We start from the raw sequence: 7,305 nt of genomic DNA, 5'->3' as shown, positions 1-7,305 counted from the left end.
GATGGAAATAATACAGCTGCCTTTAAGAAACTAAAAAGATTAATTTGTGATGCTTGGTGATGCTAAAAAATTAATGAACGGTATAACCTAGTTGTTATTTTCTAGATGACATGAACATAATATTCTGAACAACATCAAACTTGGTTTAATTTTATTGATAATGATTTTGTGATTAGTTGGATTTGAGATTTGTTAATTACATTTGTAATTGATTCCCTAGAAATGTTCAAAGTTATTATTGTTTTGTCCTCCTTGTTATTATACAATGACATAATTGCAAGAAGGTTTCATGTTTATGAGATGATTTTCTGATTAGGGTGAACTTAAATATGAATTGATAAGTTGTATCCATGGACTACGAATCTAAAGAAGAAAGCCAACATGAGGTTAACCCAGTGGTTGTTGTTGTTGCTACTGCATGGTACCATCTAACACATTTAGAAAAGATTCATTGTTGAACATCTAGTCTCCATGGTGCTAAATATATGCAGGAGCTGCTAATGAACATGCCATCCATTGTAAGAAGAATCTTCACATGGAGCAACACGTCCTTAAGAGTCTTTGTAATATCTTACGAAGGAAAAATCTCATCCAAGATTCTAAGTATATTAGCGTCGAGGAATAAGTGGGAATGTTTCTATACACCATAGCTCATAACTTTGGCACTCATAAAAAAAAGATTCCAACACTCTGGTCAAACAATTAGTTGGTACTTTAGACGTGTTCTTAAAGCTATGTGTACATTAATGCCTCACTATATCTGCCTCTCATCAACAAATACTCCTCCAAAGATCCGTTATAGTGATATTTACAACATTATTTTTAAAATTGTATTATTTATTATCAATATCTCACAAAAATTTTATATAATGAAATATTGTATTGGAACAATTGATGAAACTCACATCCTTGTGACACTCGATGCTAAGAACCATCCCCTTATCGCAATCGGAAAAGGTTTATTTACCAGAATGTTATGACAACATGTTCATTCAATCTTTTATTTACATATGTCTATGTAGGGTGGGAGGCCTTTGCTATTGATTCTACAGTTCTCCAAGCAGCTTTATAAAATGGCTTCCATGTCACCTAAGGTGCTTCTAACTTGTGACTTAATTAATAATACTTTTGTAAATATACTACTGATCATTTAGATCTTTTTCAATGAGCTAGGTGAATATTACGAAGTCCATGCATGTTATGGAAATGCCCCAAATTTTATTGCCCCATATCGTGGAATTCATTACCACCTCAAAGAATAAGGTGTGGACAAAATGCTCCATAAAACTACATGGAGTTATTCATTTTGACACATTATTGTCTAAAAAATATTACAGAGCGTTGTTTGAGGTTATTTTCCATCACTCGTATCCCTGGTGCAAATAAGGAGAGAGCAGTTTACGACCTAGGCCCGCAGGTACCAAAATGCATGTGGACTACGGAAGCCGTAGGTCAATAAGCCCTGATTCGAAAGTGAAATTTTCAACAGTCCCAGAATGGCTCAAGAATATGCAAAGACGTGGCTAAGGGTCTCTTAAGAACACCTGCCAAGTTTCGTCACAACCCGATGAGTTTAAGGCAGTGCAGACGACAAAAACGTTTTGGAAAATTTTGCCTTTATCGTGCTGAAAATGGACTTTGAACTACATCACCATTATTGGAGAGTCAAATGGTCTTCAGACCATCACCGTTGGATTCAGAGCATTCGAAAACCATCGAGTACCAATTTTTGGTGCATTCAGATGCTTCTGGAGCACGTTACGACCAAATTACCCAAAATGGGTAGGTTGTACACTATTACGATGCACCCTCAGTGAACCAGTTTCCATTAATGGCAACTGTGCTTCACAATTTCGAAGGCAAACTTTCCATGGCCGTATCTTCTTCATCTTGGGTCGTATCGAGCCCAAATTTTTGAAGCATATTTGTCTCATCGACCCATTTGATTTGATATGCGGCACACACGATGACATGACGTAATCCGAGAGATATCGAAGAGAGAAGTTCATCGAAAAGTTTAAAAAATAGTAGAAAATTTCCAGCAACATGTTCCCTTAATCAGACACCCGCATCACGGTGCTCACACGTCAGATCGAAGAAAGGTCAGACCCGTTACGACCACTTCCTCTGGGTCGAACCTCGTGCGTGATCAACGATCGGATTCGTCAGAAATTAGAAATAAATAGTGGCGAATTTTGGCCACCAAGATCCAAATTCCGGTCAAAGTTTTCCAATTTGGAAAACTATCATCCGGGTACCAAATCGAGCCATTCTTTTTGCAGAATGATCATCGTGACTTGCTCATCACGCTACAGCAAAGAAAGCAACGAAGAATACTGAGAAACAGGCCGAATCCTAATTCTAGGTTTGAACATTTTCCTGTGTTTTACTGCGACGTGATCATGACCCGAGAGTCCGACCCATGGCTCGAAACGGGTATCAAAACAACCGTCTTCTCAAGACGATCAAGAAAAGAACAATCTTTTGGCCAGAAGAAGACTGGAAGGATCTTGAACGAATCCTGAAAGATCAAGAAGAATGCATGGCCATGGTAGGGACTTGTTTGGAATTTCAGGATTTGTGAGTAAGGGGCAAAATCTTCATTTTGCCCATATTTTCTTAATTTTCTTTAAATCACTTAATTGTTAATTTTAAACAATTAGGTCAAAATTTAATTATACACCCATGTTTGAGTCCCACTTCTATATAAGCACGTACCCTCTTCATCATTCCTCAATCAATAAAAATTCTAACTTTTTGCTTGAGTCTTGGGTCACGGTTTGGAGAGAGAGATAGGAGAGAAAAAATCTGGATGGGTATCCTTAGACCTCAAAGGTAATTTTCTCTGTCCTCTCTTTTTTCTCTCTCTTCTCTTCCTTCTTTCTCTCTCTTTTTTCTCTTATTTTTCTCTCCTCTCTTCTTCCTCTCTCTTCTTTCTCTCTCTTCCTTCTCTGTCCTTTTTCTCAGTCTTTTCTCTCTTTTTCTTTCTTTTCTCCCTCTTCTCTCTCTTCCTCTTTCTTTTTTCTCGCTTTTTCTTTCCTTTCTCCCTCTTCTTCTTTCTTTTCTCTCTCATCTTCTTTCTTTTTTCTCTCTTCTTCTTTCTTTTCTCTCTCTTCTTCTTTCCTTTCTCTCTCTTTCTCTTTCTTTCTCTTCTTATGCCTCCCATGTCTGTCGTGCATGGCAGCATACACTACCGAGCATGACGTTTCTCTCATGTCTCCCTTGTCTATCGTGCACGACAGTTTACACTGTCGAGCGCGACGTTCTCTCTCTTCTCTCTTCTCTTTATCTCGCATGGCAGCGTACACTGCCGAGCACGACCTTCTCTCTCTTCTCTCTGCCTCGCACGGTAGTGCACACTGCCGAACGCAACCTTCTTTCTCTTCTCTCTTCTCTTTGTCTAGCATGGCGATGAACACTATCAGGAATGACACTCCCTTCTCTCTCTTTCCTCTCCGTCTTGCACGACAGTGCATACTACCGAGTGCAACATCTTTCTTTCCGCTTTCTTCTTTCTCTCCTCTGCTTTTTTGACCAGGGGGCAAGCTGAGCCTTGTGTCGTGTCAGTCTTGTCGCTCAGCAGTTTAGCCGTCGTGCTGGACAAGTTACCGAGCCCGTCTAGCTGCCGCGTCAGACCAGCCGCCGCACCAGGCTAGTTGTTGTACCAGTCATGTCGTTGAGCAGTTTAGCCGTCATGACGGTCAAGTTATCAAGCCCATCTAGCTGCCGTGTCAGACTAACCGCTGTGCCAGACCAGCTGTTGTGTCAGTCTTGTCGCCGAGTAGTCTAGCCATCGTGCCAGTCAAGTTACCGAGCTCGTCTAGCTGTCGTGCCAGACCAGCCGTCGCACCAGTCTCGCCGTTGTGCCGGCCTAGCCACTCGGTCAAGCTTCTTCTCTCTCTTTCACTTCACTTCTCTCTTTCCTTCTCTTCTCTTCTTCTTTTTTCGTCTTTCTCCCTTTTGGAAGGTTTAGCGAGATCCAAACTCACCTTCTCTTATCCTTATTCTTATTCCTCTCTTTAAAACAAATACTTTTCCTTTCTTTATCCCTGAAGTGTTGAGTGAAAGTCAAACCAACCTTCATCCCTCTTATCTCTGAAGGATCTGGGTGAAAAACAAATCGGCCTTCGTTCCTTTGTTCTTCTTTCTCTAAAAATGTTTTTCTCTAAAGAGTTGGGTGAAAAACAAACTAGCATTCGTTCCTTTGTTATTTTTTCTTCAAAAATGTTTTTCTCTAAAGAGTTGGGTGAAAGCCAAACTAACATTCGTTTCTCTTTTCTCTCTCTCATCCTAAAATACATCTTATCTCTGAAGGATCTAGGTGAAAAATAAACCAGCCTTCATCTCTCTCTCTCTCTCTCTCTCTCTCTTTCTTCTCTCTTTGAAGTGCTGGGTGAAAGTCAAACCAACCTTCGTCCCTCTTTTCTTTCCCTACTCTCTCTGAAGTGCTGGGTGAAAGCCAAACTAGCCTTCATCTCTTTTTCTTTCTTCCTTTATCTTCTCTCTAAATATTCTTTCTCTATCTAACCCCTCTTCTCTTCCCTTCACCGTAAAATATGTACTAAGAGTCCCTTGCCAAGGAGACACGGTAAGGCTGTCAAATTGAAACGGACTTCATTATGTTAATTTTTTCATTCTCCTTTGAGTTCACACATGTGTGCACTCACCCTATGACAAGGTGGGGTCCTCAGACCCACTTGTATGTACTCTAATGTGTATGTGTGGTTGCAGGTAAGAAGAAATAGGTCAAAGGAGGCGATTCTGAGCTGACCACAGGCCAGGGGGACATTCCACTTGATCTAAGAGGCCGTCCATGCGAGCTAGGCCGAGCGTGTCATGGACCCACGTGAAGTAAGTCCCGCCTCATGACTCGTTTCTTCTCTCACCAGTTGGTATTTCTGCCCACATTTTCCTTACAAGGTTCCCGAGAGAGCGGTCTCAGGTCCCTGATCCATCCCGAACCTGGAACCATGCCACCAGGTCAACTCGATCTGAAGGGCGAGATCGAGGCATCTAACCAAGCACATATTTGATGTACTTAAAAAGCGTATTGCTATGCTTTCAAGGCCACCTGCATACCTAATTTAAAAACAAGTCGAGTTAGTTATTGTAATATAATTCTTATAGAATTTTATTCGTATATATTCTGGAGGTGATGACTAGCTCTATGAGGAATATGATAAGGAAAATCAAGATCGAGTACATTGACTAGAGGAGTTTGAAGAAAAAAGTGACCTAAATCTTAATTCTGCAAGTAATCCACATGATGCGGGTTGTCGATTGCGAGACAACATCGCACATGATATGTGGGCTGATTATTGTAAGAGAAGAAACTAGTTTGTTTGTTGGTTGATGATATTATGTTAGGTCATACATATTCCATTTTTTAACATATGGGATTATATATCTTTTTTTTTTATATAAATAACTTCTTCACTATTAGTTTAGTTTGGGATCATGTCTCTGTATTGATTTTCTAGTGGAGCAAATTTCTTATATGGAATGCCAATAAACTTTCAATTCAAAATAAATGGTCTCCTTCTATTCCTCTCATGAAATCTTAATATCCTATACATAATAAAGGTTGGATGTCACCGATGATCTTCCTCTCTTCTTCTCTGTTGCATTGTTGTGCTTATGTAAATTATTGGTTTTACACATATTTTTTATGAGGAGTGCCTATCTTTAATAGAGAGAGAAAATACAAGTTTGTTAAAATCAAATATGTGCTTAATAAAATGACTTTAATTTATTGTGATTTTGTCTTCCAAACAGTCAAATTTCTTAAATCTTAGAAAGTTCTAAAATACAGGTAGTCAAACATACACTATATATATATATCTATATGGACAATATATAATACATATATATGAAAAGTAGGCAATGCCTTTATTTAGATTTTCAAAAATTTGAATATTCTAAGATCTATGGCTGATTGCTTTTACTACAATGGAATTATAAGCATCATGTCTTATGCATTCACTATGGAGCTTGCTAGTATTTGATTATGAGAGCTTGAACAAGTTTGTATCTATTCATTTCCTCATCTTTTGTTTATGATTTCGGGTCAGATAACACTCTTGCTTAAGTGTTAGATGAATTTATAACTTATGAATTTATGACAAGCTAGATGAATTTGTAAGTTGCCCCAAAGGGACATTAGAAATGTATGGTTGATAATAATTAAGGAATTAACAAATATTCTCTTCTCTTCTTACGAGTTTTCCAATAGAGACCTGCATTTCATTTTAGATACCGGGTTGATAATTTTCATGGATGTTGTCCAAATGTGTTCATAGGTTTACTGCTATGGACCTATTTAATATGTCAAAAAAATTGGGTTGTATTTGTTCGATCATATTAAAGATATAATATGATTACATGATCTTAGTTTATGTATATACATTGTTAAATATCACAGAAAATGCAAAGAGCATATGTTGTGTATATTGGCAGCAACCCCGGGATATATATGATGTAGGCCTAATGATCCAGACAAGTGCTAGGCTACTAAAATGCCATGTATTGCTTCTACTCCACTATAGAGGAGGCAGAGCAATGATTTCGAGATTATCAAAGTCGCCATGGACGTGTAGGTTAGTTGTTCCTACAAGTGGGAGTGCATTGAAGACAACCACATTCGTAGTGATGCTTATATGCATATGCGCGTTATCACATTACATATTTCATTTATCATGAATTATTTTCCATTACTACTCTAAGCTAAACTAGAACTTGATGCAAACTCACTCTCCCTATCTCGTATTTTCTACTATGTATGTGGGGGCTTGGTTGTATAGTTATTCGATATTCGATTTTGGAGTGTATTGTATGAAATAGGTGTGAATGGAACAATACTTGATGCACACTCACTTTGACTATCTAAGTTTTGTCCACTCTTTCTTTCTTCTCTCTTCCCTTCTGGCCTCCTCTCATTGTGACTGTGCTACTATTGGCTTTAATAGTTAGAATGTTATTACAAATAAAACCTAATTTTGGATTAACTTATTGGTGCTCAAATATTAGATTTCTAAGAAACTTGGGCCCAAGGAATCTGCTCATGAACTGCTACATTGTTTGCCTTACAAGAATCAGAGATATTAATTATGAGTTTCAAAATTGGAAAGTATATAATTTGATAATTTTCCAATACATTGATAATAGAATATTTGGAATGTAAGATATTTATATATAAAGATACAATGGAAAGGAAAAAGAACAAATAAGGATTTCATCATAATTAAGAAATGATATTAAATTTTGGAACGAATGTGAGAAGTTAATTAGTATTAAATTAAATATAGG

Source organism: Amborella trichopoda, chromosome 7 (assembly GCF_054954075.1).
Source record: "Amborella trichopoda isolate Santa Cruz 75 chromosome 7, AtrichopodaSantaCruz75HAP2 v2.0, whole genome shotgun sequence".
Classification (NCBI taxonomy): domain Eukaryota; kingdom Viridiplantae; phylum Streptophyta; class Magnoliopsida; order Amborellales; family Amborellaceae; genus Amborella; species Amborella trichopoda.
Note: the sequence above shows the minus strand (reverse complement) of the source record.